The sequence below is a fragment of the Chiroxiphia lanceolata genome, chromosome 2 (assembly GCF_009829145.1).
Source record: "Chiroxiphia lanceolata isolate bChiLan1 chromosome 2, bChiLan1.pri, whole genome shotgun sequence".
NCBI lineage: Eukaryota > Metazoa > Chordata > Aves > Passeriformes > Pipridae > Chiroxiphia > Chiroxiphia lanceolata.
This window is the reverse complement of record NC_045638.1, coordinates 32,538,766-32,550,529: the sequence shown is the minus strand read 5'-3', so window position 1 is coordinate 32,550,529 and position 11,764 is coordinate 32,538,766.

Here is an 11,764-nt window from a genome sequence, read left to right as displayed (position 1 = left end):
TTATTTGATTTGGTTTAGTTAAGGTGGGTGAGAATTTTTAAGTAAAAGTCTACGAATTATGTTATACAAGAGGTCATATTATGCAATCACAATGTCCTTTCTGGATTTAAAATCTATAAATTTCTATTAGGTTTTCACAGGCTGCTGACTTTATTATAAACTCTCTGCTGGGCCTCAAATTCTTCATCTTTGGTCTCAGGGGACAACACGGTCCATATATTAATTTTGAAAGAAAACTTTCAGCTGACTATAAATTGAAGGAATAAAAGATTATTTGAGCTTAAAAAAAAAAACAAGCATCACACACAGAAAACAGTAATTCAGTTTCTTCTTTTGAGACTATTGCTCAGCAAAAAGACACTGGACAAAAAATTGTTAATTCATGTAGCAGAGACTGTGTCACCACAGAGAGTCAGACTATTCCTTTCTGGAAGAGAAGATACCTCAAGCAAGGAAGTTAGGTAAGAAGAGCTAAGCAGGCACTCTGGGTATATCCAGAGTATCCTGGTGCAGCTACACTACCCAGGTTGTCATGGGACCCCACCTCTCTAATTCTCATCCTGATTTTCACACACTTTCATCAGTTGCAGCCCCTGACCACAAATAGAAGGTCACCAGTGGTGTTATCCACCAGCATTTCCTAGTGTACAGAGAGAACGGGAAAATCCAAGCCATAAACCAGTCCCTGGCTGTGTCCCAGTCTCATGATGGTTGCCAGAACAGACAAGCTGGTCCCAGCAGGAACAGACCACCAAGGAAGGGGGATGCTGAAGCCACAGAGAAAATCTGGCAATACTGCACCCCTTTGGGCATAACAGAGCTATGAGAGCTGAAATTCTGAATGCAGGTTTGTCACCAGACTGCACCTACGTCGGGTAGGTCCTTTGTGGTGAATGATGAACACCATCCACCCTTCCCTTCAGACGCATTGCAGCAGGTGAAACATAAAAAAACATTAGTTAGTGAAAACATATCCATTGCTAAAACAGTAATGCCAAACAGTGCAGCATAGCCTGCTTTAACCTTCTCTTCTCAAATGTTCTTCATTTATTAGGTCTTTGCTTTTTCATTTTCATGAGAAATATCCCCATCTGTTTAGTGGCAATAATTCTAAGTTTCAGCATTTCACTCCAAGGTTAAGGAAAAAAGCAAACTATTACTCTGTTCACTGAAGACTAGAAAAATGGCAAATCTTGTAAGAGACCCTAAGATTGAGATGGGACAAAATCAGTTTCCCTCTACATAAAAGATTAATTGGAGAAATAATCTCCTTAAAAGACCATGTCCGGCACTTGCTTTTTTCATTTTCTGCAGTTCTCTTCAGAGACTTATTGGGACTGTGATTTCTTAAGGTAATGGACAGTGACATTTGCCACAGCATACTAACCCCTTTTATTCTACAGAGAAAATTCAGTCTGCATAAATGTATATATCTCCTTTTTTCTTATTTTTTTCCTGCTACCACCACGGCTGCTTACTGCTGGATTGCACTGGATGCTTTGTCTTTATGAGGCTGCTTCTTGACTGATTGCCTAGGATTTACATACACATTAAAAAAGCCATTTCATTTTATAAGGGTCAGCTGGGAATGTCCAGATGGGAACTGAACTCCTCCTTAGCCATCACCTACTGGCAGCTTCTCTTTTTTTATTTTCTCCCAACCCTATTGCCCACAACATTTAACATCAAAAATGACTGCCCATTTCACCAAGCACTCTACAAATACACAGAAAGTACTTCTGTCCACGATTCCCCCAGGATTTATAAGGCTAAGAAGATGCACAGGGAGATGAAGAGGCCTCTCCAGCACAACAAGGCTGGAAAAATGCATGCAGTGATCCATCTCCCTGGCTCCCTTGTCCTCTAGCTCCACAGACAAAGTGAACTTTGGAGTCTACTGGTTAGGTTCTTCAAGACCTGGTTGCAGTGGGAGATCGATTTTTTTTCAAGTGATTTGGGGAAGACTTTTTCAGGATTGCTGCAAAGTTGCCTCCCAGTTGTTCAGGATTAGAGATGTTTCAGTACCCCAAATATCTGAACAATTTATGTGTTTATTGGAAGTGTTTAATGGAAATTTGAACCTGATATATCAGGAGTAGGCTGGTCCTGATAGACACAGCATAAGAAATTGCATTGTAGCAATTGCCTTGTTGTCCATCATGTTGGGTTTCCATTACCTATAATTTGTAGAGATAAATATAAGGAAGATGCAGACATTTTATAAATAATGACAGCAGTTCTTCTGAAGCCAGACAGGTGCAGATAATTTTTCATGACCCAGGAAAAAGAAAATGGGAGGTGATCAGCATGAATACTAAAATACAAGAGCAGGAGCACATGTGCTATATCTCACAATGGTATATATTTAAACACTAAATATAATTTGGGGCCAAGTTTGAGGGTTTTTTTACATAGAAGACGCTCCTTTCCAAAATCTAGGAAAGAGCAACCACTTGAAATTAAAGTTACCAATATGGTATCTCAAAATTTTCTGAAAAGAAAAAAAAAATTACTGCTGTAAGGGATTGTTCTTATTTCTATATTTCTTCTGATGAACACAATGTTAGCAGTTACATATTTTCAATGTATAAAAAGTATACTCTTCCTTTTGTTCTACTTCAGTCAGCAATCATCTTTTTTCCTTTAATTTCTTTAGGTAAATTTTCTCAAAGTGGCATCTGTTTTGCCTTTTAAAAGTTAACTGTATAAGCACAACAAAATCAGAGAGATGTCAAAGCTGTGGAATTTTCCCTTGCAACCACACAAAACCAAGTTTTGGATGACTGTTGTGAGACGATGAATCATCTCAAGTTATGGGATTTGGGTTCAGGTTCACTAAGGTAGCTATTACGAAGCTCAGCAAATCTATATCCACCTCTGATCTGTTGTTGTTGTGCTTTTTGGGTTTTGGAGGGGGAGGGTTGTGTAGGAACTTCTAATATTATTATCCAAACTTAAACTTTGCCAGTTACATATTTTGAAGCATTTCTTAAATGAACCAGAAGTCCTGTCCTAAACTTTTGACAAATCTGATCAACAAACCCAAACACAGCAAACCAAATAATTTAGGGAAAAATGTTCTCAAAGATTGCTTGCAGTCAGCAAAAGAGCTCTTAGATACAGTTCTCTGGGTAAATCCTGGCAGATGAACTTAATTAAGAGAGAAAAACAATTAAATAGCAATGTGTGACAAAAATTGGCTAAACTAAAATTCTCTGTGAAATCTCCTTATTAGGAAACAAGAGAATTATCATTCTGCTGTTTTCCACAGAAGGAAGGATGGCCTCTTTCTGTCTGTGCTCGTGGGGCAATGTCAGCCTCTATTCACAGTGGTCCAGCTGGCAGCCCACAGATAAGGGATATTCCCATGTGGCCCCAGCCTTCTCCCAAGAGCCTGACAATGTTCAGCAGCCAACATATTAGCCTGCATATGCAGTGCCAGGAATGGAGCTGGCCAGGATCTACTGCCCTGACTCCTGCGGGGAAAAGGGGTGCAGGACTCATGGCTCAGCACAGAGACAATCATTAGCTGCTTCTGTCAATCCTGAACATGGGAAAAGAATATCTCAAAAGCAGCTCCAGCCACCACATCCCATCAGCTTTTGACCAGCTCATGACTCATTGGCTGGCAGGCAGATGTGTAACAAGAAACAAAGCCCCAATTTAATCCACTCCATTTTCCTCCAGCATGACTGCGCCGGAGAAATCAAGAAATATGCATGTGTTCTGATCCACACCATGCAATGACTCCTGGCTTTCATTTTGGAAAGGACGCTACCTTTCAAACATAAATTAAGTAGAAGAGTCCTCCTGAAAACTTCAGGTATGAGTTTTTTGGGGGATTCCTAGGTTTAGGACAGTCCTGAGCCATGTCCTCCTCAGAGAACTGGTGACCAAGAAACCATGGTGGGAAGTATCCCCGTAGAAAACCCCTCAGTTATGAGTGTTGAAGATCAGATAAAATGTCCAGTATATCCTGGTTCTCCTCCCAAGTCATCCAGGATTAACACTGTTGGGGAATAAGTGCTGTCCGTGAAAGTCTGCCACAAAATGGTCATTTTTCTAAGGTTCATAAAGCAATTAAGTGGTCAGTGGTCACCAAAATGGATTACTGAAATGGCCAATAGAAATTCAAATGGGCTCCTGTGAATATAGGGTGGTCTTATGATTCCTTGCAGTTATTATTCCAGTTTTATCAAAATAGGAAATAATTTTTAAAAATCAGAGAACTTAAACGTTCCAGAAATAGAAGTGAGAAGTATCCTTGAAAAAATGAACCATTGGTTTTAAAATATCATTGCAGTTGTTGTCATAGTTTTTAAATCTGGAAACTCAAGACATAGTGTCCAATACACTGATTGAGAGCAAAAAAATTCAGAATCTGCAAGAATATGAAAACTTTGAGGTGTTAATATTTCAAAGAAGATAAAGAATAGTCTGACTCTCTCCACGTGCCCTCCCCTAACCCTCAACCCCAAAAAAAAGATAATTTATAGCAAGCAATCTTTTTGGCTCTCAAATCTTCCAGGTACCATGTATAACAGGATTAAATTAAATTGCTTCCAGCCTGTGTCTAAAGATGAGGAACAGGATGCCAGCTGGTTAGAATAGAGCTACTTTACCAGTCATTATCTATTATGAAACTGTCTGGCTCACACACCAATTGCACATAAATAGGGTACTTCTTGAGGCCAACTTTTTTACCTTATCAGCTGTCCTAGCATCTCATAGTCCTCTGTTATAACCAGAAGATGTGCTCAGGTTATTTCTTCTTGTTTGGGACTGTGTCCTGCAGGATCTGGGGTGATTTGCTCTTGCATTGTGCCTGAGGAAGTGCTTGACAATACAGACACAGTTAGATCCATGGTTTTCAAAAGTGGGAGTCACAGTGGTTCAGTGCCAGACTACTAAGCATCTCTCAGAACTGATCTTTTTGTTGAATCTTTGCCACTTTTTCACTGAATTATCTCTTACTCCACAAAGGAGGCTGTTTGTTTCAGCTGGGCTGCTTTTGTTGTTAAATACTGCTCAGATTAGCAGATAGCAAAACTATACTTTAGCCCATACATAGTGGGCTAACCAAAGAGAAAAGTAAATCTAGTGAATGAGTTCTCTTAGCCTGAAACTGTTCTCTTTGCTGGAAAATATTTAAAGGAATAAAAAACTGTGGAATGCAAATGGGTAACATTTTCTACTGCTGAATATGACCTTATAAAAGGTCCTTTTTTCTCCTGGATGAACACCAACCTTACATATGCCATAGAATATTCATCCTTCTTAGAGTAATTTCTTTCTCAAAAAAAATTTATGTTTTAATATTGCACTAGAGATTCCTTTTCAGTAATAGAATTGCTGGATTCTTTTTTTTTTTTTTTTTTTGAAACTAGCAATAGATTGCAATTCATTCCACTGCTTTTATTTTTTTTTTTTTGCTTTTCTCCAAAAGTCTTTTAGACCATAGATGGTACTTCTATCTTAAAAGCAAGCCAACAAACAAGCAAAAACAAAACAAACCACCCAAAAGAAAACAACAAAAAATTACTAAGAAATATGAGAACTATCAGTGTGCAGTCCAGCAAGTTACCGCAGTGGATATATAAGCAGAGCCGTTCTAGGCGTGAGCAATGATCTCTTTGCTCAGTTGGCACAGCAGCATTGGAATTGCCTTCTGCTCTCTGCAGCTCTGAAAGATGCAGATTGTTGCCTCATATTGGAATAATGATTCGGCAGCCCTCTGCACCACTCAGGCATCTCCTAGCAGGGTGAAACAACCCAGCTTCCCAGTTGCAGTTGAAGCCCTCATGCAGAGCGGCTGATGGGGAAAGAAACATTTTAGGGCTTGCAGGGATCCTCAGGGATCTCCAGGAGCAGAGTGTATCACATTTTTTCACAGCATGATGCATCCTGTCATTGCCTTTCTACCCCACCTGCAAAGCAACTCTTCAGGAGTAAGCAAATTCACACACCACAATGGGATCATCGTCTGGCTCTGGAATTTCTACACGAGGGAATGAATTCCCATGGATTTGTATCATGAGCTTGCCCCAAGCAGCTCTCACACCAATACCATATCAATGCAAAACCAAGAAATTTCTGCAGTCTGGAACACAGTTCACCTCTGTTACCTGGGTAAATGATGTAGTGATGCAAGATACAAGTTGAGAACATGTTAGGGGAATTTGGCAATGGTATTATGGAAGTAACACATGTATGGGTAGTGAGCATTGCAGATATATTTGAAATTCTAGCAAGGTTCAAGAAAATGGGATTCTCAGCTTGGATGAGAACACTAATGGCACACGCAGACCTCTCTCACGCTCTCTTACAGGTGCCAATAGATGAGTTCTCCACAAGAATGCTTCTCTTGCATTCTGCAGGGCTCTCGTGCAGAATGTGCATTTGAAATATGGCTCCTTCTCCCAAAATTACACTGTTCATTGTAATCTTCCTGTTTAACTTGAGGATGGGAAGGTGCTTAACTAGCACCTAAAGAGGTTTCAGCTGGACACCATGAAAGCATAGAGGCAGAAGAAAAGTAGGAACATGTCAGCCAGCCCTAGGCAAATACAAATGTTTCACTCAGGTTGCAGACATTTACAAGGCACAGGAGATGCTGTGATATCCTGCCCATTCCCCGGCAGTACAGGGAGGAAACCTGCAGAATGATGAGGAGATACAGGAAGAGAGCATTGAGGGATCACTCCTGAAAGACTTGACCAATCAAAATATTGTAAGTCATGGCAAAACAGTGACCAGACCACAAACTGCATATGTGAAAAAGCTGAAGTAAAGCTTATATATTCAAAGTCTGGATGGATTCTAGGGCAAAAGGGGTGAGAGATGTGGAGATCTCTGCCCAATTTAGTATTTCTAGCTGCCTCAAGAGAAAAAAAATAAAATAAAAAAAAAGAACAGCTCTAGATAATGATTCACTTTATCCTAAAGCAGATGTTAAGATATGTCAGATGAGTCACAGCCTAAAATTGCCTATTTCATTCTATTGATAATAAAAGGGAGCCCAGAGTGATTAGTTCAGATGAAGACACCTACAATGATGAATCTGTTAGATGAGCTGAATCTCCCCTGAAAAGTTCTCAGTAAGGGTGCAGGCACGGACACAGGCTTTGCTAGACAGCAGCAGTGATGAGATACCCTAAGGTGGCTTTACCCTGACAGCTATCCAGGAAAGGCCTTGAAAAGCAGAATTTGTACTTGTTCATATCATCATCTCATTTAAACACTGAATCTTAAATCTATTCTATCAGTTAGTCAGAGAGTTCTTATCTCTGAGAGAAAACGTGATTTCTGAGTGAAAAAATGCTCCTGACATTAGTCATGTAGGTTTACGGATCACATTTTCCCCTTGAGGCTTTGTGGGATCTACTATTTGAACATCCAAGTCTGTACTTGGATACACAATCTGGATTTCTACTGTGAACTAAGCTAATGCAGGAGTGGTATGTCTTTCTATTACACAGATATTTGAAATTTGGCCTATTGCTACTAATACAATAGAATTTGCGAGAACAGGAATGATCCAACTGGTATTCTCTAGTGGAATGTGCTTAGTGGAAGACTAAGAAAAAGCTACAGCCTGGTAGAGGATCAGAGGGAAGACAGGGCACAGGGGCAAGAAGTAGGTCTATCACTCCAGAGAAAAAGTTGGCTCTGTGTCTATACCAGGACCTCCTCTGATCTGAGTTGCCCTTTCAGACCCCTGCAGATAGGGTGTGTTAGGAGAAACTGCTTCCACAACCTTTCCTCCAGGCCAGCTCTGGGAGAAGGAAAAAATGGCATGACAACAGGCACCCTGCCAGGGGACCAAAGCACTATAAGCAAATTTTTCAATTTAATTTAATTTTTTAATTACAAAACATGATTTGTACAGAAAGGTCTCCATTATACACAGGTAGCTTATCTGGCTTACAGAGAAGCAACACCAATGGGTAGAAATACCCATTCTGCTCCCCTCAACAGTCCCTCCCATGCCTGGCAACACATACTCATTTTTATGCTGCACCTGCCCAAGATACTTTCATGACCCTACCTGGGCCTGCAAGAACAAAGTATCCTAATCAGGGAGCTTTGTGCAGAAACCCCCAACCATCACTGAAGGAAACAACTAAGGGCCAGTAGTACCATTCTGGAAGTGAACTGCTGCTTCCTGACCCATCACCCCCCATGGTGATGAGGTGGCTGCATAGATAAAAAGCTGTCTACAGCTACATAGACTTATGCAAGTCTATGGCAGATTTATTTGCATACTCTGAAGGAGTACTTTGTGCAGAGAGGGTCCAGCCCTTGGATCCTTGCAAAGTTACAGATCTGCTTTCTGAACTTAGTACCTTGTTATGCCCAGCTGTTCAGCTGCAAAGAGCTAGAGCCAGCAAAGAAAGGTGCTTTAAAGTCTGAAAGTACTTTAGCAAGAATTTCTTTTCACATTTTAAGCTAATTGGAGATAATCATGTAAGCTTCTCCCCATCCCCAATTAACACACTGGCGACATTTACGACATTTACGTGTCTGGCTTGTGGCAGCCTTATGGGGCTTGACATCTGTGCATGGCAAAAGCATTCAGCTTCAGAGCTATGTTCCCAGAGAGCTATGTTCCCAGAGAGTGCTATCAGCATGCAACAAATTCTGTTCACTTAATAAATGTGTTGTGTAGCCTTGGGGGCTCTATAATAATTGAAAAAGAGGGAGAGCAAGGCTACCCTTAGAAGCATCAGAAGAGCAGTCAAAGTGGGGCTTGGCACAGGTGGCTCCTACAACCATGAACTGCACTTTGGTTAGTATGAAACAGCTGTGCAGATGCTCTTACACGCAGGTGAAATAAAAACATTAGGTCAATAAGCCACGGGCCTGAGACACAGAGATGGCCAAAACACACTGCGGTGTGAGGAGGTGGGCAGTGTGACTCTCTGAAGGAAGGCAGCAGCTCAACAGAAGATGTTAACATGCGTTTTTCAGCACTGTGCTGCAAGTTCCAGGCTAATTCCCCCAAGGCGTGCTGCTCTGTCTGCACCATGCCCTTCGGTAGGGCACTGTGTGTCTCAAGTGTGATAGCTGGCTTGGTTCAGGATGTGACCCATCATCCTGGTAGGATTTCAGCTGTCTCATGCTCTGGGGCATGACACTGCCTTTCGGGGTGAACATAACCAAGGATTCTATTTTTCTCAGTGAAAATGTAGCTCAGAAGTAGTATCCAATACCAAATTAATATCTTTCTTTGGTCTTTCATGTTCCCTCTGTGGCTTATTTGTAACAAGAAGTTGGAAAAGAGAGAGAGATCAGGAAATGTTTAATAACCTCCTAGTTATTTAATCTGTAAATAACCAAGCTTTGAGAGGACTTTGATGTGAAAGTACATCAAAAGATAGGGTTAGCATTCAAAATTATCTCAACAAACAGAAGATGAAGGCTGAAAAATAGCAGAAAATTCAGTTACATAAATGCAAGTTGGATCAGGTATACAAAAATATTCAACTAGGGACCTACTGTGTTAGGAAAAACCCAATCAGAGTTGTACAGGAAAGGATGTAGGGATTGTACTGCATCCATCATAGGCTGAACATGAGGCAGAACTGTTATATGAAGATAATACTGAGGTGCATGAACAGGATTATAAAACATCCAAAATAACTTTTGTTCAAAGCCAAGCTGTAGTTCAATGTCTGTGTATGTACACTGTGTTTCAGGAATGATGGAAACTGTCTGGGAAGAATCCCCTGCAGAAAAAGGTAGCTTAACTTGGAAATTTAGCTTGAAGGGGATTTCTAGAGGTCATCTAGTCCAAAATGACGCTCCAAACAAGGTAACTTCAACACATTGTTTAAGGTCTTGTCCGGATCAGTTTTGAAAATTTCCAAAACTAATGTCTCTCTGAAATATGAGAAAGACTCAAGAAATGGGATTTTGTCTCTGAAGGACTCAAGTTCAGTGGGATTCATTTGTGATTTGAAGGATTTAGATTAAGTCTTAGGAGAAGCTTGGGTCTTCAGGCAGGCTAGCATCCCTATAATCTTCAGACATTTGCATATTCTCACCCCACAGAAAACACATGGGATGGAAGTCTTACCTTCTGTCTCCACCTCAGGAATAGTTAGTTTGCTCTTGTAGCCAGTGCATGCCATTGGAAAGTTCTGAAGCAGCCTGGTCCTGACTTGCTCGAGAATTTAGTTCTAAAGATATATTTGCTAGAATCTCTAAGAGAAAAAGGTTTATGAATACTTGTATTTTAATATCATATTATCCAAGCACATTTAAAATACAAGGTAACCAGAAAGCATAAGAATTGCTCTTGAGGGCAAGAGGATTATTTTAGAATCCTTTTCCAGCTTTACCCTGATCATATGTCTTCACTGTAGATTCAGCCTGGATGACCACAACAAGCCTTGCCAGATTCTGGGTTTTTCCGTTGCAAATACTGTGTCTTTACTTTAGTCATGCATCTAGCCGTGTATATTTGGGTCCTTTCTGCAAGGACCTTTACCCTTTCCTGGACAGAACTAACAGAGCTCACCTGCCCAGGACAAATGGTGGTCAGGATCCAAAAGACCACTAACATTTGACTGGGCTTTTAGTGCCTTCTTTTATATTTATAGAACAGAGTTTACCACTAGGAAAAGAGTCAAAGTAGTAGACTGAAGATATACTTTCTTTTGATGGCTAGTACACCCTAATGCCCTGCAACACACATAAACATACCCACATCTCTTTTTGAAGTGGTGAATTCACCACCATATAGCAATTATCCAATTCCAAAATGAGTCATATTAACTACCAGAAGAGCAAAATCTGTCCACGCAGTAATTTCTGGCATAATAAATCTCTTTCAAGAACTTCCAATTGGACTATTTCTTTATACCTTTTAGGGGAATGTGGAGTGGCTGGTTTAGTTCAGGAATACAGAAGCTAGCCATTCAAGGACAGGCAAGAGGCAGGTGATCCAGGCAGAACCAAATTCAAGTGAGGTCTGAAAACCTGCTAATGCAAATTTCAGCTCAGTGCTGGAACCCAGTGAAACCTACAAACTCATTGTTATTCATTAAGCAGATTGAAGGAGTGAAATGAAATTCAGCAATTTGTCCGCCTCTGCAGAGTACAATATGTTCACTTTGAAGGGAAACTGGTGTATGGATGGGAGGTGAAGCGTATGCCACGCTTACCTCGGGGGGAGAAGTGGGGAGTCAAATGTTTTAAAAAAACCCATGTCCCTATCTCAATACACTTGCACATCCCTCATTGGCCTGTCTGGCCCCTTCACTGGTGAAAAAGTCCAGATGTCTGTCCTTGCCTGCTGCATGCGCTGATGCCAGGGCATCAAAGGTTCACAAGTGGCAGCTCCACCGAGCTCCAACCAGCTCTTGACTGATCCTTTATTAAGACTAACTTCTGCTTCAGCCCTGCTCCTGTGGCATTTTGTGGGAGTTAATTCAAAGCTGTGTGGCCTGCTTGATTAAAATACAGAGCTAAAGATGAGTAGGGAAGATTCTTCCTTCAGCCATTGAGCATGTTACCTTCTTCCTGCTGTTGCCTAAAGATCAGGAACAAAAAAACTCCAGGTGAATTTAGTATAGATAAAATATAGTGCAGGTCTTTAACGAAGGCCTTCTGGCATAAGGAGTACAAAGGCATGTGCACCTGTCCAGTGGTTCTACAATTTTATAGTACTATCCATCCAATCCGAGAACTATCCACCCCCCAGATCCTTCCCAAATCTACCCGCTTGGCATGCCTGCCCTGAATTGAGTTGGAGGTCCTA